General features: G+C 42.1%; 1 protein-coding gene across 1 annotated transcript in view; it reads right to left on the bottom strand.

Annotated features, from left to right (window-relative positions):
• ZNF687 (zinc finger protein 687) overlaps window positions 1-21,825 on the bottom strand; it is a gene marked incomplete in the record, with an annotated part of 1,307,099 nt that overhangs the window by 611,621 nt on the left and 673,653 nt on the right.

Here is a 21,825-nt window from a genome sequence, read left to right on the forward strand (position 1 = left end):
GATAGCTGTTGCAGTAGCCTAAGCTATACAAGACATCTCCTGCCAAGGATCAGATTTCCAGTCAGCTTCCAAAGCTTCAGAGCACCTTCCATACACTCATAAGAAAGTTCGAGCTTAAAGGCAAGATAGTATAAAAGCAGATGTACGCATGTCAAAAAACACAACTTTTTTGCCTCACACAAGGAAGGCTAGAGCCTGCCAATAAAAAAATGTACTATGGAAGACGGACCCCTCCTTGGCATAAAAAAAAGCAAGGGGAAGGTGTTTGCACTACAAGAGTGATTTATTCAACATCTACCATTATTTTAAGTTTACTTACACAGTTGTACTATGTGCATCCTTAAATCACTGTTGCTGTATTCTACGGTAAATGGGAAAGAAGCAAGAGGAAAGATCAGAGTTTAGGAACCCCTGGAGAATGGTTCCAGCAAACCCCACCCTGCACATAAAGAAAGTCAGTTTTGTAGAGCTTGGAGCTTGGTAAAAGTGTCAAGAGAAGATCAAGTTGCTGCCAACAGAATATTTCTAGAGTTTACTTCTTTCCAAAAAGCAGGAAAAGTAGCCAAAGACCTGGTAGAACAGGCTCTGAATTTGCCCAGAAGTGCCTTGCCCTAATAGGAGTAAGACTAAACTGCATGAGACAACCATCTGGAAATCTATTTTGATACCAACTGTACCATTTCCTTACCCACATAAGAAATGAGCAAATTATTAAAATTTCTGAAGTCCTTAGACCTGTCAATACAGTAGTAATTGAGTTGTCTGTGGACATCATTATTTTTTGGTTCTAGAAAGAATACAGAGAGAGAAACAGACTGAATCAAAGTAAACTATGAAACAATTTTTAGAATAAAAGAAGGGCTGGATCTCAAAGAAACCCTATCTTTATGAAAGGTGAGAGTAAGCAGAGTCAGCATAAGAACTCGCAACTCAAATACTCTATGCATACTTCAGAACAATGAGCAATGTTGTTTTCCATAAAAAAAAATTTTAAATCAGCCTCATAAGCTGGTTCAAAAGGAAAAAAGTGTGTGATACTACAGTAAGAAGTTAAAACTCCACTGAGGACCCATCTGTTTTTATCCCCTTCAAAAACTGCTCTACTCGAGATAAATAAGAGGTAGGGTTCCCTAGGCCAACAGGCAATAGCCAAAAAGATGAATCTTAATGGAAGAAGGGCCACAGAATTAACAACTCACACAAATATTGAAGAACTTGAAGGATTTGAGCCTTAAAAGGATCTTGGTTCATTCTACGATGCCAACTAGAAAATATTTTCCACTCAGCCATATGTGAGTTTCAATCCCCGTAGAAATTATGCCTAAAATTCATCAGAATTCTGTCATCCAGTCTGTGAGCTGAAGAACACTACCCTTGGCCATTTTCAAAGGAAAGGAGAATCACTGTTAACTGGACCAAAAGGGAGTTAGCATTATTGTTATTTTTTGGAAAGTCCTTCTGGATTTTTAAAAATTCTTGTTACCAGATGAAAGGGTGGAAAAGCATACAGAACCATTCCCATCGATTGGAATGAAATGTCATCTGCTTTCCAGGCCTTTATGCAAGAAATCCTGGAGCAAAACTTCTTTAACTGTCTGTTGTGAATAGTGGCAAACTAGATCTCCTTGAGGAGTTCCTCACAGATGGATGATTTCCTGGAAGACCCAGGAAGTCAGCCTGTACTGGTTCTGCTCAGTTTGTATGGTACAAAATTCTGTTTTGATGGAATGTATGCAGCCTGTAGGGCTAGACTGAGTTACATTGCTAGTTCCCAGGTCAGCAGAGTTAATCTGCAGAGGGATAAGATCTGGTTCCCTCCTATTTGTTTACATACCACATGACTGTAGTGTTGTCTGTGATGACTAACAGAGATCCTGGACTACAGATATGATTTACTGATTTGAGGGTATGTAATAATCTTATTTCTTTTATGTCCATGTGCTTTTTTGACCGGTTTCACAGACCTTGCACTTTCATCTCCTATGCAAAGTCTGATGCATCTCTTGCTACAGATTGAATATGGGCTGTTGGGGAGAAAGGGAGATCAGGACTGAGGGATAACAAATGAACTAACCTGTGAATTTCTCTCTTGACAAAACTCAGCATCAGAATCTAAAAGTAGAGGGATGCTAGTGTTGGGTTCATATTGTTTTGAGGAACTGCTAAATTTTTCTCATGTAGTCTGGCAAGTGGAATCATGAGAATTGTAGATGCCATGAATCTGAATATCCTGAGATAGTTCCTGGCTGTTATACAAATCTGGCTGGAAAAAAAAAATTATTCTAATGCCAAACCAAAGATACTACTGCTCAATGCTAGGAGTCTTAACAAGAAACTGCACTCCCTGGAAGTTCTCATTGCCCTGGAAAATGCTGATGTCTGTGCAGTTAAAGAAATGGGGGTCAAGGCTAAGGAAAGCACCCCAGCAATGCAAGGCTACAATGCCTGTCACACATTCAAACCATCCTCATAAAAAGGGGGAAAAAAACAAAAGGTGGTGTTTTCAGGTCAAGTAGGATGACTCACTTGAGCTACTCCAAGTCCAGTTGACCAAGTGCAAAATCCACCACCATATCATCATTGGCTACAGGTCCCCAAACAAAAAACATGAAAACCTCGTCACACACCTGAAGTTATTAGAATCACTTACCATTCAGCCCAACACACTACTCATCAGTGATTTTAACTACCCCTCCTTAAACTGGGAAAAATACACGACCACTAACATGCAGGTCAGAGATTCCTGGACTTTGTCAATGCAAATGTTCTAGAACAGCTGGTCTTCACTCCCACTAGAGGCTCAAATATTCTTGACAAGGCACTCACAAAACATGGGGGAGAGTTGCACCCCCACTGGTGTAATGTCCTCATTGGTAAGATCAGATCATAAATCAGTCTCCTTTGAAATAAATGTAATGGTAGAACCTCCATCAAACTTTAAACCCTAAAGAATTTTTCCAAAGCAAACTACCTTCTACTAAGCGATAGCATAGGTAATTTTAAAGTTCCTCCAACCCCAAAAATAAGGAGGCCTATGCAGAAGTATACATGAATGCCCTGTACAACTACTTAAACTGCATAGAAATGCCAGTACCAGACTGAACTAAATCTAGATCTAGCCAGAAAAACAAGTCACCCTGGTGGACCCCTGGTATACACTGACTATATAACAGAAGGAAAAAACTCCAGTCTAGAAGTAAGTGGGAGGGTTGCACAACAGAGAAAAAAAAACTCCTCATCAATCTCAACAGGCAAATCAGGAAACTAGTCAAGTCTTCACAAGTTAAATACGAGATTAAAATAGCCTCCCAAGCAAAGGATAACCACAAAATATTTTGTTATGTCCGAATCTTAAGGGAACCACTCAACAATGTGCTGAGATGGCCTGTAGACAGCACTAACTATACTTAGCCAGAAGAAATAGCAAACTTGTTAGACAAGAAATTCAGCTCAAATTTCACCCTCTCATCACCTCCAGTCACTTCCCATGAAATAACCCCCATCATTACTTTGCATGTAATTACAAAAGAACAGGTCATCACTGCGCTCTCTAAAAATAGAAACACTGCATTAATGGGCCCTGACAGAATCCTAGGGGGCCTATCAACCAGCTTGAAACATGACCTAGCAGACCTACTCAGAGCTCTATTTAATCGCAGTCTCCAGACAGGCTTTGCCCCAAGTAGGGTGGAGGACAGCAACAATCATTCCTCTGCACAAGGGTGGAAGCCATCAATGGACCCAGGAAAACTTTCAAACAATAACTCTGACTAGCCTTTTTTACAAGGCTATGGAAAGGATAATCGTGGATCTGATTAACAATGACACAGGAAATCTCCAGACTCTAGACCCAACCCAGTTCGGCTTTGTCAAGGGCAGGTCTTGCCTGGTCAACCTGGTGGACTTCTTTGAGAAGGTCACCAAGGTCATGGATGAGGGTGAGACGATGCATACTGCCTACTTTGACCTGGTCAAGGCATTTGACACAATACTCCACTTGGGTACTACTGATAAACTCACAAAATTGGGCATAAACCTCTATATCACCAAATGAATAGCCAAATGGCTCACAAATAGGACACATGTTAGAGTGGGGGAATCCACATCCAGCAAGAGGCCAGTCACCACCAGAGTACCACAGAGCTCAGTCCTGGGTCCTCTCCTCTTTAGGATATACTTTTCAGATGTCAAGGCAAATGCAGATGGCCTTTGGCTGACCAAGTGTATTGATGACTGCAAGTGGGAGGCAATCAATGACTCCCCAAATGGTGTTGATACCCTAAAGAATGGTCTGACACAGACTAAAGATTGGTGTTAGAGCCATGGCCTCAAGCTAAATGTGAAGAAGTGCATAATAATAGCCCTTGGGAAATCACACACCCCTGCAAATTATGACACTGATAGCATCCCCCAAACAGTGGATCCAGTGGTGACAGATCTGAGTTCTCAGACAGTAATCTGAACTTTGACCACCACATGCCCAAGGTGGTGAGGACATCTTTCTATGTGACTCAGCTTTTAAGTAAGGCATGGCATCCATATCTAAGGATGTCACAGTACCACTGTAATTGGCCCTAATCAGGCTAATAATAGAGTACAATGTATCCTTTGTCAGGTACCTAGCAAGTCACCTTCAACAGCTGAGGCATTCTCAGAAAAAAAGATGATAAAAACATTTGGTATAACCAATATGTCACATGCAAACCAATTAAAAGCCCTATCACTGTATTCAGTTTCCTTCTGATTACTGAGGGGTGATCTATACCTGGCCTACAAGGCAGTCTCAAAACCAGCCCTGATGGAAATGTTGCATGTTCGCAAAGCTAACTACACGAGGGTTACCTGATCCAAAGGTCTAAATCTGATCTTTGACATAAATAGATCATGCTGGAAAGACAGATAAGTGTCCCAGAGATTGCACTCTCCTCTGGAATAGGCTTCCTTTTCACGTGAAGAGCAGCCCTTCCCAGATGATTTTCAAGCGCAATCTGGACCAATAGGTGGGAAATCGCAAATTCACTCCTGGGATGACACCCATGTCCCTTATAGACAGAGGCTGTCTGTACAAAATTGTTAAAACCCCACTTGCTGACCCTTTTTAACTCTCCCCAGGAAAAGAAAATTGGGGGGAAATCTAGGTAAAACTGGCTAGGCTTGTAAGGGCCCCCTGAACTGTTAGCCTAATGATCTCTTATTAACCTATATCAGTAGTTGCTCCTTGTAAAAATCCACTTTGTTCAGAGAAAGAAAGGTCACCATGATAGTATGTATCTAGAAAACAGCCTAGAAACACTATCCTGTGAGATGGAAAGAGGAATGTTTTTTCTAGGTTCATTTGAAAACCCAGATTGAGAAGAAGGTTCAAAAGACTCTTGATAGCCTAGAAAGAGAAAATGTAAAAATAATCCAGTCAACTAAATACGGAAAACGGAACTGCTAACAACCCAAGAGTAAAGCAGAGAACTGAAAATGTGAAACAATTGCAGAAGATCTTTAAAAGCATCTGAAGTCTTTGCAAACTGGAATGTTATGAAGGACGTCTTTTTAAGTCTAGAGTTACTAGGAAACTAAAAAGAGGAATGAGAGGAAACAGACTGTAGAAAAAAAGCATTCTGAATTTTGGAATCTTGACGTGGAGGTTTACAAATTAGAGGTGCAGCATGGGTCTACAGGGTTCTTTTTTTTGGTACCAGAAAAATCTTGGAGTACAGTCCTGTTTCTATTTGGTGGGACAGGCTCTATTACTCCCTGAGACAGCATTTGATCCATAATAGGAAGAAATGGGGAGGTCTGAATGTTTGGATGAAGAGGAATCCCTTGAAATGAGGGCAAAGAACCCCACTGACATTTGTAGCACTTCTGAATAATTCTTAGGACCCAAGTGTTTGAATGCAATCTGGTGCCAAAGATGGAAGTGGAGTAGGCTTTGAGACAGTTTTAAGGTTTGTCAGGATGGGGAAGAAGGCTGAAGGAAGTCATAGTTAATCTGCATTTTTAGATTGTCCCAGGGTTTGGGAAGGCTCTTCTTTCTTTTTGAAACCTCCCTACCACTGTTTCTTGAAAGCTTGTTTTGCTGAGATCATTTGAAATATTTCCTATAAAAGGATGCTGGGCTAGAAGGAAAGTTCCTACAACATCTGTGGATAGGGGTCTGAAAAAAAAGTCTGAGAAACTCCTAGGATTAACTTTCCCCTTTCAACAAACTACTGAGAACCTCAGCAGAGGAAGATTCAAATTCCACATTTTTACCCAGATGTACATTCAAAAGTTCTGCTTTAACAAACCTGGTAAACTCTTAAGAGTGTAGCCAAGTAAATCTCATAACTGACCCCATGGTAACTACAGTGGAAACAGCATCAGCATTGTCATACGAACACTTACGAGATAGTCTGGTAAGCATAAAGAGTGATGAAAATAAAGAATTTAGAGAGACCTTATAGGGTCAGAAGAGAGGAAAGATTAGCAATCAATATTTTCATATAGTCAAATGAAGGCAGAAGAAAATCTGACATATTTGCCTAACAATCTACTACTGCCACCTTAGCCTTCCAAGCAGCATACTCCTTTCCCAACCTATCAAAAGCTCTTCCATCCCTGTCCAAAGAACAGGGTTAGAAGCCATGAGATGCTTGAAAGAAGATTTTGAAGGGGGAACAACTGCAGGATATACCTAGGAATTCCTAAAGAGAAATCTGTGGGATTTTGGAACTTTGTATTTAGTTTATCAGATTTGCTAGGGTCTGATAGCTGACTATCAGAACTGCTGGTTGTACTGCAAGCATCCTCAAAGTCTTTTAAAACTAGGGGAATTAGCCACTGGTTGTGGAAAACTACTTGTAATAACTCACAGCATCGTTGCTGGATCTCAGACATTTCTTTTTGTTCTCACTTAAATAATTTCTTCACTTTGCCAATGGTGTCAGAAAAGGATAGCTCTTAAGCTATGGAATTTGAGGGTTGTATTTCACTACATTGCCAAATCTCTAAAATCAGCGCAAACAATCAAGTCAATTAATTAAAAAAAAAAAAGACATTGTTTTATGCAGGGGAACAAGCACCCACACCCCCTGCTAATTATTTACAACTCTGAGATCACAAAACAGTGGGGAAAGGGCAAAGCCCTACTCCTCACTGTGTATCAATCCCATAAAACAAATTCTGGCAACCAGGGATGAACCAGCAACGTGACAAAATAACCTTCCTAACTAAGCATTTGCTGTAACAAATGTACAAGCGAACACACTGAGCCCATCTGAAGATGTGTTTTCCTTTGACTAAGACTTTCAATTATCTGGTGAGGAAACCTGGGAGGCATAATCCAAGCCTACTTCCTGCATATTAGACTCAGAATCAGAATCTGAAAGGGAAAGGTACCATTTCCTTTAAGACTGATCAGAAGATTCAGATTGCAATAATTGAAAGGCTTTAAATAAGTCTTTGGTAACGGCGAAGCATTCTTCCTTCACTCCCTTAGCTAAAAGAGTTGAAGGACTGGATATATGTCTACATTTATGCATCCTCTTATAGGAAGTTTCTGTAGAAAAGCAGTGTTTTGATGTATGGTCATTTCCCCAGGAATTTGACTGCTCTGTATAGGTATGACATCTGCTGCCTCCTCCAGTCTGGTCAAGAATGGTTCTCATCTGCTTAAAGCAGGTGTACGAGTTGGTTTGGAGGACATGCGCTTGGCTCGCAGCTCTTAGTGGCTTTAAAAACAGAAATGCAAGAGGAGTTGAGAGAAGCTGATGGACAGTCTGTGAGCACAGACATGGCCCCAGTGGAACTGCCTGACCAAGGCAAAGGGAAGCCAGAACAGAAACCTCTCTGGAAACTTTTTTCTTCTGGGGGACCAGAGGGGGAATTGTCTAAGGAGCCAGTATCCTGCAATATTACTTTGAACATCAAAGCCTTCAATTTTTCTAAATGTAAGAGAAGAGAACTACACTGATTTCTAAAGGTTTTAGGGGTAAAGAATGTACAAATTAAAAAGTTCCGCATGCTGTGCTCCTCCCCAAACCAAACAAAGGACATGGGGGGATCATTACAGGGAATATGGAAACTCCATGAACACATATGCTTTGACAAACAAAACAGTTAGAATTTTTCTCACAAAAAAAATGGAAGCAGCAGAGTACTTATCTTCCCACTTGACAAAAACTTTCGAGCTTGAGAAGTAACAGCTGAGAGAAACTTGCTGGTAGCTTCAATGGCAAAAAAGTTCTAATTGTCTGGTGCCCATACATCAGCTTTTATACTGGCTTCCCCTCAAGTGCTAATGGTCATACAGGCACTTTGCAGTAACACCTTCCATGTGCACCACACATCTGAGAAGTATGAAGGAGTGCTGGTACAAAGGACGATGTATGGGCGTGAAAATTCAGAGCCACAGAGTCCAAATATAGATACTTATATGCTAGAAGAAAAAAGAATAAATGGGTATGAGGAATCCCACCCTGGTCAAAAGACAGACAAGAAAATAAGATGCAGTAGAAGATTAAAAAAAGGCAACAAAAAAGAAGGGAGAAGGTTGCGAGGAGGAAGGGTGTTTTTGTACAACAATAATCTATCTGAACATATACTGCCATGTAAGTTTATGTACACAGCTGTACTGTGTTCATCATTAGACAAGTGTTGGAGTAGCCTAAGCTATACAACATGATAACCAAAGCTTAGACAGTTATGGAGGAAAAAGAAAGGTCAGAGTCCAGGATCCCCTACAGAATGGTCTTAGCAAATCCTGCTTTTGCCATGGAGAAGGAATCTATCTTATCTCCAATCTTTAGTGAAGATGTGCAAAGATGACCAAGCTGCTGCTTTTAGAACATTTAAGAGTCTACCGCTTTCCAAAAAGCTTTAGAAGTAGCCAAAGCTCTGGAAGCGTGAGCTTTGACCTTCAGAAGGAGGGACTTACCATGGTCAGAATAATAAAACTGAATGGCATGAGATAGCCATTTGGAAATTGTTTTGACAGTAGTGGCCCTTCCTTTTTATCATCAAAAAATGAAGAGCTGACCAGATACTGTATATAAAGTTTTTTGTCTCGTCAATGTAGTTTCAGAGTTGCCAGTGGACATCCAGAGTATGTAGGATTATCTCCCCCTTACCTTTTGGTTCAGGAAAAAAACACAGGGAGATCAATAGACTGACACTGAATTGTGAAACTACCTTTCGCATAAAGGATGGGTTATTTCTTAAGGTTACCCTGAACCCCAAACACCAGAGACCATCCAAGGAGACCTCTGCATCACCCAGTCCACTACCTGAAGTAGCCCACCCAAACACAGGTTTGGGCAACACAGATATGCAATTTCCAAATGTTTCCATAACCAGGATGGTACATAATTGGCATCCTGAAACAATGTAGAACTATCTCATGTTCGCAAACAGCCATTTAATCCTTAAAAAAGAATTTCCCTGGAAGCAAAATTCTCAAATATAAACAAGGCTGTCAAGAACAAACACTATATCCACCACACACACAAAGACCAACCTATGCTGAGGCACTAAAAAGCAATCCTCTCAAACTTCAAAGAATCTGAAATCTATGAACAGCAATGCCTATCTCCCCAGCAATCTCCAAAGCACTCACTAAAAGCAAAACCAAACACTAAACTTATCCCTACACCCAATGGAGCCTCAAGAGCAAATCCCATAAGGTAAGCCCACACATTACACCCTGGACTCTTGTCAAAAGGGACTCTACTGTACGACTCACAGATGCTGCACTCACTCACCTGAGCAAGAGCCTAGCCATAACAATTCCCTGGATATTTCTTCCCACAATATTTACTTCCCTGGACCCCCGTCTAGCAGGGCGACTGACGTGATCCCCGGGTTGAATTTCCTATCTCCCATCCAATCGTCAAGGTTCCTTCTGAAGAGGACCAAGGAGGTGCTCTGCATGACATGTATGGGCAGTCTATTCCAGAGTATGGGGAGTCTCTGGGTCAGGGACCTATCCATCCCAATATGTTTTGTTTATTGTGATGACAAAGTTTAGATCCCTGGAGCGTGTGGCTCTGAGGGATTGGGATTTCTTTAAGTGGAGCATGTCCAACAATTCAGGGTTTGACATGGCCTTGTATGTTAAGCAGAGATCGCCTCTGAGTAGACGATATGCCACAGACTATAGCTGGAGTTTTTTTAGATGGTCAGCATACGGCATCTGCTTTAGGCCTGTGATTCTTTTAGTGAGGTATTTCTGTGGCTTTTCAAGCTGTTGCAGATGTCTTGTGAGGTACATACCAAATGGGGCGTTGTACTCTATAATGGATCTAATGAGGGATTAATACAGTGGGACAATGACCTCCTTTTTTCTGGATGAAAAACCCTTAGTGATGAGGTGTGCCACATAGGATTTCCTGACTGTTGTGGCGATGTGGTTATTGAAGGTGAGGCCACTGTCCACCTGTGTCCCTAAGTCTTTCGTCACATTTTCGGTGTTTAGTGTATTTCCACCTATGTGGTAATTCATGGGTACATGTTTTTTTCCCAAAGGGGATAACTATACATTAAGCTTGAGCCCATGGCTCTGGCACCAATCATCTGTTTCTGAAAGGCCCTTTTGTAGAATATCCACATCATTTGGGGATTCAATAAAAGCTCCAATTTGCAGTCATCTGTGAACTTTGTTAGCCAGAGTCTGTTAGTGTTGGCCTGTACTTCAGAGAAGTAGATGCTTAACAAGAGTGGTCCCAGGACTGAACCCTGAGGTACTCCACTTGTTAGCCGCTTATTGGGAGCCCAGATCCACCAAGTTAGGCATGGATTCAAGTCAGTGCACCACAGGTACGAGTATGAATCTATCATAGTCCACATGGGCATTAACGACCAGAGACATACTTTGGACTATATAAGGAGAAACATTGGTGATCTCTCTGAACATGTCTCAGGCAGGTATGTGCAATGAACTGAGCAGCATTTTACCTTCACCAAGGATGATGCCACAGTACAAACAAAAGATGAATGACTTCAATAATTGGCTTAGTTTCTGTTGTCTTTCTAGGGGGATTCAATATTTGTCAGCATGGGGGACATAGTTAGCAAACCACATTGCTTTGCAAGGATGGTCTGCACCCATCTCCACAGGACTTCTGAATATTGGCTAAATTTTATCTACCCCATTAGAGTCTTTTTTAGGCAATGCCACACTAACAAACCTATTGAAATAACAAAACTGACAGAAATCTGAAGGTGTTACTGCTCAATGCTAGGAGCATAAAGAAGAAACTCCACACCCTACAAGCTTTCCTTACTCTGGAGAATATGGACACCTGTGCAGTTACTGCAACATGGTTTAAATCCACAGAAAGTACTCTAGAAGTTCAAGGCTTCAGTGCCTTCCACACATTTAGACCATCGGCTGGACAGACAGGGACAAAAATGGAAGAGTCTCAATCTATACTAGCACAGGTCACCCTTTATAGCCATAAAATCCCATAGCTCATACAAACTTACTGAAGACACTCACCATTCAACCAAATACCCTATTCACGGGAGACTGACTACCCCTCTACAGACTGGGAAACGTACACTGCCTCATACTTGCAGGCACAGCGATTCCTGGACTTTAACAAAAATACCATTGATCAAACTGGTGGCTGTGTGCAAAGAGGTTCAAACATACTTGACCTAGTACTCACCAATATATGACAGGTTGCTGTACCTACTAGAAGCAAGCACAACACAAACTCTAAAAACAAACCATACTGGCAGAAATCCTAACCTTAATAGGGTATAAAACAAAAGGAAAAATGTCATGGCTAAATTCAGGAAGAATAACTCCCACAATGATAGAAGTTCTATAATTCAAGTAAGAGGATTAATCAAGTCCAACCAGTCCAATTACAAGGTCAAGATAGAAACACAGGCTAAAGGTTACCACAAGGCCTTCTACAGCTATGTCCAAAACTTCAAAGGCAGCACACACCAGTGTGGCAAACTGATGGTCAATGCTGCCGCCTTCACTGAGCAGAGACACATAGCGAATTTGTTGACTGACAAATTCAGCTCAAACTTCAACTTCCCGCCTCCCTCCCTGAAATACCTACTAGCATAATCACAAACAATCAACAGACAGCAGGTCCTGGTAGTGCCCACCAAGGCTAAAAATACAGCCTCAATAGGCCCCAATAATATCCCGGGATGCTTCCTAAGCAGCTTGAAAAATTACCTATCAGGACCACTGGAGTAACTTTTCAACTATTGCCTTGTGGCTATGTACCACGAGAATGGAAGATGACAACTGTTATCCCACTTTACAATGGTGGACCAACAGACTTCAGAAACTACAAACCTACTAGTCCAAGATGCAAAGTCATGGAACAAATCATCGTGGAAATGATGAACAAAGTCATAGAAAACCTTCAGACATTGCACCCAGCCTAGTATAGCTTTGTCAATGGAAGGTCATGCCTACTAAACCTAGTGGACATCACTGAGAAGTTCACCAAGGCAATGGACAAAGGGAAAATGCTGCATATCGCCTACTTGGACCTGGCTAAAGTGTTTTATACAATACCCCACTCTGGTATCATTGGCAAACTCATTGAACTGGGCATAAATCTTTACATAACTCACGGGATTGCCAGCTGGCTCAAGACAGGACCCAGGAAATCAGGACTGGTGATACCACTTCCATTATGAGACTGGTTACTAACGAGATACCTCAGGACTCCATGCTAGGAATGCTATTTGGCATCTACTTCTCAGATGTAAAGGCTAATGTCAAGGGCCTTTAACTGACTAAGTTCACAGATCACTACAAGCTGGGAGCTGTAGTACATCCCCCCCATGACACAAAACATTTTTACAAGAGAGAGTACAACAGACAAATTACTGGTGCAAAAGTCGTGGACTAAAACTCAGTGTCAACAAATGTGTTATAGTTCCTTTTGGGAAAACTGCCACCTAAGCTAATTACTCCATCAATAAGACATGGTAGTCAAGGATCTGGGAACATATGTAGAAGTAATATGGGTTTCGATCAATATGTGGTCAAGGTAATAAGTAAATCATTCTATATTGCCCATCTTCTAAGTAAGGACATGACATCCATGTCCAAGGAAGTTATCTCTCTCCCCCTCTAGGTGCCATCAACTTGGGTGAGTCCTAGTGACTTTATGAACTGAAGATCCAAAAAGTCGGTTCCGTGCTAGTCCAGCAAGGTCCTCCAGTGTCATCCCTATGGTTGTCATCAACATGTCCAGCCATCTGGTTGCAGGTCACCCTCTTCGTCTGTCTCCTTCGATCTTTCCAAACATAATGTCCCTCTCTCCAGTGATCTCTCTCTTCTGATGGCATGACCAAACTAAGACAGTCGTAATTTCATCATTTGCACTTTGAGTGACATACCAAGTTTGATCTCTTCCAAAATCAATTTGTTAGCTCTTCTGGTAGTCCACGGCACCCACAGAATCCTTCTCCAGCACCAAAGTTCTGTCTCGTTTCTGCAGTGTCCAGCTTTCGCAACCATAACTGACCACTGAGCAAACGAGTGCGTGGGCAAGTCTGATCTTCATTTTCAGTGTTATTTTCTTGCTTTTGAATAACTTTGTCGGCAGCCTAAATTGCAGAGCAATCCAGTGCTATTCTGTGAAATATTTCTTCCCTGCTAGTTGCTTCCATGTTTACAAAAGAGCCCAGAAGATTAAAATTCTTTACAGCTTCTATTCTATTGTCTTCAAGCTCAAAATCTTCATTTTCTGCATTCATAATCTTTGTGTTATGTTCAATTCTAATCCCATGTAATGACTTTCTGCTTTAACTTTTCTCAATAGAGACAGCATGTCTTCTTTGTTGCTGGTGATGAGTGTTGCGTAATCTGCATGGTGTAGGTTGTTTATATTTCAGCCGCCAACTTTAAAACAGATTCCTTCTTCTTCCAAATTTGCTTTCTTGAAGATGGCTTCACCACAAAGGTTAAACAGGTAAGGTGACAAGATGCATCCTTGCCTGGCAACACGTTTTACTGAAAACCAATCAGTGTTGCCATATTCAGTTCTCACTACAGCTTCTTGATTTTCATAAAGGCTCTATCAGCTGCGTTGTGTTTGGGTATTCCCATTTGTGCTAGAGGTCTCCATAACTTATTATGATCCACACAGTCAAAAGCTTTGCTGTAGGCGATGAAACAAAAGTATACAGGTTTTTGGTATTCTTTGTTCTTCTCCAATATCCATCTAACATTGGCAATAACATCTCTTGTTCCTCGATCTTTTTTGAAACCGGCCTAAACTTTGAGTAGTTCTTGGTCAATGTATAATTGTATGATGCGTTTGTTGGAATGTATGATTGTAGCTTTTGTTGCATTTTCAGCAGCATTTTGCTGGTGTGTGGAATAAATGCAATCATTCTATAAGTGTTACAATCCTTAGCATCACATTTCTTAGGTATAGGTATGAAGAATGATCTTCTCCATTTGGTTAACCATGTTTTTCCTTTTCAAATCTGTTGATACAGTCAAGTTAGGGACAGGACAGCACTTTGAATCTTTGATTAATTCAAGTGGAATACAGGCGATGCCAGGTGACTTCTTCGATAAAGCTGTAACTGCTGCTATGACTTCTTTTAAAATATCTGGCTCTTCCTCAATGTCTATTTCTGGTTCAATTTCCCCAATGTTATCCACGTTGCCTTTTTTGTGCAAAACTTCCAAATATTCTTTCCATCTCTTTTTAATGCATTCTGGGTAGTTTGATATAATTTCATTGGTGTCATTAAGCATCCCAAATCGAGGTTGGAATTTCTGCCGCAATATCTTAATATCCTGACAAGCTAGTCTGTTTTTTTCTGTTTACGTGCTCCAATTCAATTTTCGGACAGATATCCTTGAAATACCATTCCTTGTCTTTCCGAATTTGATGTTGAAACTCTCGGTTCATTTGTGACACTTTTTCCTCTATCACCGTAAAACTTTGCTTGTCTTCTTTGTTCTGCTACTTTTCTAGTTTCTTCTGTTTTCTAAGGTGATTTTTTATGGCTTTCTTTCTCTTCTGGAGTGTTTTTTTCAGCTTTATCACTAATTACAGTTTTAATGTCATTCCATAACTCTTCAGGCTCTCCATCTTGTGTATCAAGAATGGCAAATAAAGAAATTATGTACTCACCATAATGCTCTGTGTGTGTTGCCCATCGTCGCCTTCGTTCGTACCAGGTTGGGTTGGGTTCAGATCCGATCCTCGGATCTGATTCGGCCTTTATATGCAAGCTTGAGGTCTTCCACTAGCTCGTGCCTAAACCCTATCCCAGCATGCACTAGGTAAACTCCCCAGATCTTGTTTGCAGTTATAAAAACAGTAAGAGAATTAAACAGAGTTTAATAATTCCAGAGTGCAATAAAGAGGGTTGGGGAATGATAATATCCAATTGTACCAACTCAGTCTCCCAGGAGTAAAAAACGGCAGGGGGAAGGAGGGTGGGATGTAAGAATGAAGGCGACGGTGGAAAACACACATGGAATGTTATGGTGAGTACATAACTTCTTTATATGTTGTTGTCCTATTTCATCTTCATTCTTACCAGGTTGGCACAGCATCCCAAGCAGCATCTTTCTTGGGTGGTTCAAGGATATTTTTCAGAATCATGGAAACAAAAGAGGCCCTGTTCCTGGAGGCCAAACAAAGTTTGTAATGAGTGATAAAGGTATGTGGTCATGCCCATGTTGCCGCAGCACAAATGGTATCACTTGGTAGTTTGGTCAGAAAGGCAGAAGTTTTTGCAATAGCTCTTGTAGAGTGGGTTTTAACTCTTTGGGGAAGATCTCTGTTCTGAGACTTACAGATGAAGGTTATGAAATCTGAACGCCATTTTGAAAGTGTGACCTTAGAGACTGAAGTACCTTAGTTTCTTTGAAGCCGAAACAGATATAAAAAGCTGGTCAGATTTTCTGAAGTTCTTAGTCCTGTGTAAATAGAAGCATAATTGTCTATGCACATATAGTTGATGTAAAAATAAGTTATGTAGTCACCTTGTCCTTCTCGCCTTCATTCTTGCTGGTTGGGTGTGGAACTGAGTATCGGTTCAGACTCTGCCTATACTAAAGCTCGGGAGCTTCCACTGGCTTGAGGCAATACCTTATTCCATTGATCCCAAGAGAGATTACCCAGATCTTGTTTGCAAATACTGTAAAGAGTAACAGTTATATACATCACATAATACATATATAAACATGTGTGACCTAGAAGTAAGAAGGAAATCAGAGAACATAAGTTCCAAATTGATAGAAGCCTCTCGATCCTCCAGGAGAGGAAGGTTGCGGGAAGGAGGGTGGGATGCAAGAATGAAGGCGAGAAGGACAACAAACATGGAACGTTACGGTGAGTACATAACTTCTTTATGTTATGTTGTCCTATCTCACCTTCATTCTTGCTGGTTGGGAGAGCGTCCCCAGCACCTTCTTTCTTAGGTGGCTCAAGGGAACAAAATCTTCAGAACAGTGGATCCAAATGAAGTCCTGTTCCGGGAGCCCAAATACACTTTGTAATGAGTGATAACGGTATGAGGTTTTACCCACATAGCTGTAGCACAAATTGCATCCATAAGTAGTCTAGCTTGAAAGACAAATGAGGTTGCCATGGCTCTCGCTGAATGACCTTTTATTTTTCCAGGCAGTTGTCTGTTTTGGGAAATATATGAATAGGTAATGGTATCAATAAGCCACTTTGAGAGGGTGACCTTTGAAACTGGGGCACCCTTCTTTTTGTCTGAAAAGGAAACTAATACCTGATCAGATTTCCTGAATCATTTGGTTCTGTCCAATTAGAAGCCTAACTGCTTGTTAACATCTAACTGGTGTAGATTATAGTCTGCCTTGTTGCTACAGTTTGGGAAGAAAACGAGTAGATCAATAGATTGATTCAAATTTGCTTCAGAGCAAACTTTGGGTAAGAATGATGGATTAGTTCTCAGGGAAACTCTGTCTCTATGGAATACCAAGCAAGGGGGACATACAGACAATGCCTGGAGTTCTGATACCCGCCTAGCTGACGTGATAGCCACCAAAAAGACTGTTTTCCATGTTAGAACCTTCAGATGACAGGATGAAGCTGGTTCATTTGGTGGCAGGATTAGAGTAGATGATACCAAATTGAAGTCCCAAGGGACTGGTGGTTCCTTTACTGGAGGACTAACCAAAAAATTGCCTCTCAAAAAGACTTTGCACAATCTATGGGACATAATCTTGAATCCCATTTCTCCAATATAGTAGTTTGATATAGCAGTCAACTGAACTTGTATGGTAGTCGCTGCTGCACCTTCGTTGAACAGTTTAGCTAAAAAGTCCAAAACAGAAGTTACAGGAGCCATGAATGGGATCAATGACATCATCGTGAACCGAAGAAAACCTCTTCCATTTGCTAGCATAAAGCTTTCTAGCTACCGTTTTGTGGGATGAGATCAGAATATGTTTCACAGCAGGGGATATATCCGGAGGCCTGGCTAGGAGTGGAAGTGGAGCAGCCAAGCTGTCAGTTTGAGGGTTTTTGAGTGAGGGATGCATGGTCCCTGATCGATTAGTCAGGAGGTCTGGAACTGGGTCCAGATTCCACAGATCCTCTTGTAGATGGGGCCATAGAAAAGGGAAACAAATTTGTCAAGGCCAGTATAGGGCAATGAGTATTAACCTGCTTCCCAACGTGCTGACTTTCTGAAGGACTTTGGAGATCAAGGGAAATGGAGGGAAGGCATAAAGGAGACCTGGGGGCCAATTGTGTAAAACGCCATCCCTTGGTGACTCCCCCCCCCCCCCTGAGGGGGGGGGGTCAGGAGAGATCAGGGCAAAATAGCTGCTGCATTTGGCTTTCATGGACATGGCAAAAAGTTTGCAGCAAGGCTGGCCCCACTTGCGAAAAATCTGTTTTGCAAGTATCCTGTTTCAGGGACCACTCGTGCGGTATTAGAATAGCCTGCTGAGTTTGTCCGCAATCACGGTGGATCTCCCTGGGATATGAGTTGCTATTAGAAAGTGTTGGGAAGAGACTGCCCATTACCATACTCTTTGAGCCTCTCGACACAGAGGGTAAGATCTGGTTCCTCCTTGTTTGTTTATATACCACATGACTGACATATTGTCTGTCTGGATTGCAATCTTTCCTAGTGGAAGGGAGTCGTGAAATGCCTGCAATGTTAACAGCACCGCTCTCATCTCTAGGACATTGACATGCAAGTGGTTCTCATATTCCTGCCAAACTCCTTGGAACGTCTTTCCCCAGATAATGCCCCCCCCACCCTATCTGGGAAGCGTCCATGGTCACTGTAGCTACTGGATGAGGGAGGATGAACTGTCTGCCCAGAACCACCTGAGAAGAATGAAGCCAACAGCGGAGGTCTCGCTTGCATGATTCCGTTATGATAATCTGGTGGGACAGAGGCAGTTCCTGCACGGACCATTGGGTGAAAAGCAACCATTGGAAAACTCATGTGTAATCATGTGAGCGGTACCAAGAATATTGCAGCAACCCTGGTACCCAAGATCTTTAGAACAACCTTTGCTTGTACTTTCGTCGTTGTGAGGATGCTCTGTACTTGTTGGCGTAGGGTTTTGTATCCTGTTGGCAGAAAGCCTGGCTACCATTTCTCTTGTGTTTAAGTCTGCTCCTATAAATACAACATGTTGTGATGTCAACAAGGCAGACTTTTTGAAATTTACTGTAATGCCTAGCTGAGAACAAAGGTGAATAGTAGTGTTTCTTGCTCTAGTAAGTAGATACTCAGTTGTGGCAGTCAGAAGCCCGTTGTCCAAGTATGGAAACACCCGGAATCCGAGACGCCTCAAGTGAGCCATGACTACTGCCATGCATTTGGTGAACACTCTGGGGACTGTCGTGAGACCAAAGAGCAGAGCTCGAAATTGGTAATGACTGGCTCCCAGCCGAAAGTGTGACTCCAGGACTGCCTGTCCATCTTTATATGGTAGCACGCATCCTGGAGATCTATCGAGCACATCCAATTATCTTTCCCCAGAAAGGGGAATACAGACTGCAGTGTCACCATCAGGAACTTTGATTTTTTTTACAGACTTGTTTAGTCTGCCGAGATCCAAAATGGGCCTCCAGTCCTCTGTCTTTTTGGGAAATTAAAAGAACCTTGAGTAAATTCCGGATCTGATTTGGTCTGTGGGGACTTCTTGGATGACTATTTCTAGCAACCTTTGAGTTTCTAAGGTTGCCTGGTCCCTCTAATTGGGTGGAACATCTGGGACTTGCTTTTTTTTCTGAAGGGGAAAAGGAAAAGGGTATACACAGTTGCCTCTGGATATGATTGTTTGTACCCATTTGTCGTTTGTTATGCTTAGCCAGGTGTTTGGATACAGTGACAAGCGACCCCAGACTGTCTCCAGAAGTGGACAAGCAGGCCTTCTTTCTGGAGTGGTGGAAGGGCCTATCAGGGAATATATACCGGTCGCCCTGATTTTGCGGACCCCCCTCTGCTGCGAGGTAAGCATCTTCCATTACCGTTTCCACCTCTGTCCCTGGGGGAAGAATAGTAAAGTTGTGTACCTACCATAAATGTAGATGTTCGAGTGTATTCACTGTTGCAGTCAATACTCTTGGGTTATCCTGCTGGTAGGCTACCCTCAGTCGTCCAGAATTCCAAAGTCTAAGTACGGTGTCGGTTGCTGTCGCCTCTTCCCTGATGTCAGTGCGCCAGGGGTATAAAAGATGCAGCTGACGCCATTTTCTTCAGTTTTTCTTGCCCCAGATGTCAGGTGCCCCAAATAGGTAGGCTGAAAAATATACCAATAAGAAATGCATGCACAAAAATAACATTTCCTTCATCTACAAGCAAATACACCAAAAAGGTTGTATAGGATAGAGAAGTGTAGATAAGTCCCAGCAAAGAGAAGGGGGTGGTGGGTGGGTAACCTGGGATGCAACAGTGAATACACTCGAACATCTACATTTATGGTAGGCGCACAACTGTACTATGTTCATCGTGTTTCACTGTTGCAGTCATTACTCTTGGGTAAAATCCCAAAGCTGAGGATGGGTGGCTGGGCTAAATAGGATTAGGAGAGGCTATGAGGCTCTGCAGAAAGTACAGTTTTGTACCTACCATAAATGTAGATGTTCGAGTGCTAATACAGCTGCAGTCCTCACATATGGGTTCTCCTGCCATCAGGCGGGTCCTCGGTCGGCCGAATTCCAAAGTCTAGGTCCGGCGTCGGTTGTCGTCGCTTCTTCCCTGACGTCAGTGCGACAGGGGTATAAAAGAACCAGCCGACGCCATTTTCTTCAGTTTTTCTTGCCTCAGATGTCAGGTGCCCCCAGAAGGAAGGCAATACATAAAATTAGGTAATAATGCAATGCAATATAATCAAAAAACAGTAGTTGCAAGCAAATACACCATGAAAGAATACCCCTAGAGGGGAAGGAGGGAGGGAAACCTGGACTGCAGCTGTATTAGCACTCGAACATCTACATTTATGGTAGGTACAAAACTGTACTATGTTCATCGTGCATACAGCTGCAGTCCTCACAGATGGGTAGAATCCCAAAGCTAAGAAAGGGGTGGTAGGCACTAGGTGTAACTAGGAGGAGCCAAAATGCCCTGCAAGACTGCAGTGGCAAAGCCTGCTCTAGATTTGGAGAATAATGGTAAGTTGTAGTGCTTGGAGAAGGTATGCACAGAACTCCAAGTGGCTGCTTCCAAGATATCCTTGGTAGGATCTCCTCTGAGGAAGTCTGTAGAGGTGGCTGTGGCCCTGGTGGAATGAGTTCTAATGCCTGTAGGTACAGTTTTGCCATGAAATGAATAGCAAAAGCGTATGCAGTGGGCTATCCATTTTGAAATTGTCTGTTTGGAAAATGGCTTTCCTTGAGCTCCTACTGCATAGGCCACAAAGAGCTGTTCTGATTTTCTGAAAGGCTTTGTTCTGTCCAAATAATAACGCAGTTGTCTGTGGATGTCCAAGAAATGTAGCAATCTCTCCCCTTTGTTATGAGGATTAGGATAAAAAGTAGGTAAGTGTATGGCCTGATTTAAAGCTACCCTGGATACCACTTTAGGCATAAAGGCCGGGTTGGTTCATAAGGAAACTCTGTCCTGATGGAAGATTATAAAAGGCTGGACAGCCATGACAGCCTGTAATTCTGAAACTCTACGAGCTGAGGTGATTCATAGATTTTCATAAATTCATAGATTAGTACTAAGCTAACTGCCCTTGTGAGCCATTTTAAGCTTAGCTAATTATCCCTTGTGAGACTCAAACCCTGCACCTTGTGTTTGTAAGGGAAACACCTTAACCATTAGGCCACCCTCCCAACCCCTATAGCCAGAAGGAAAGCTGTTTTCCAGGACAAGTATTGCAAATCTGCTGAAGCAGCTGGCTCAAAAGGAGGCAGGGTCAGTTTTTCCAGAATGTAATTAAGCTCCCAAGCAGGTACTGGTTGTTTCCTTGGAGGTCTCAAATTCTTAGCCCCTCTGAGGAACTGTCTTAAGAGAGGGTGAGAGAATAAAGGTGGATCGGTGTTGTATTCTGCAGAAATGGCTGAGGCATGGCTTTTGATGGAGGAGAAAGAAAGTCCACTGCTTAGCAGTTCAGGCAAATATTGTAGTATTTGTGGTAAATTCAGTTTTCCAGGGTCCTGGCCCTTTTTCTTATTCCAGGTACAAAAACGTTTCCATTTTGCGGAGTAAGCTTTTCTAGTTGATGGCCTTCTGGCCTCCAAAATGACATCCTGCACCTCCTTGGAGAGTAGGGCCTGCTGTGATGCTAAGGAATCTTCCATGTGGCTAGATTGAGTGTTTTTAGTTGACTGTGAAGAGTTTTGAAGCTGTGTTGAGTCAGAAGAAGAGGCATTAGAGGCAGGGTCCATGGTGGGGAAT

The sequence above is a fragment of the Protopterus annectens genome, chromosome 8.part0 (genome assembly GCF_019279795.1).
Source record: "Protopterus annectens isolate FY-2018-M chromosome 8.part0, PAN1.0, whole genome shotgun sequence".
Taxonomy (NCBI): domain Eukaryota; kingdom Metazoa; phylum Chordata; order Ceratodontiformes; family Protopteridae; genus Protopterus; species Protopterus annectens.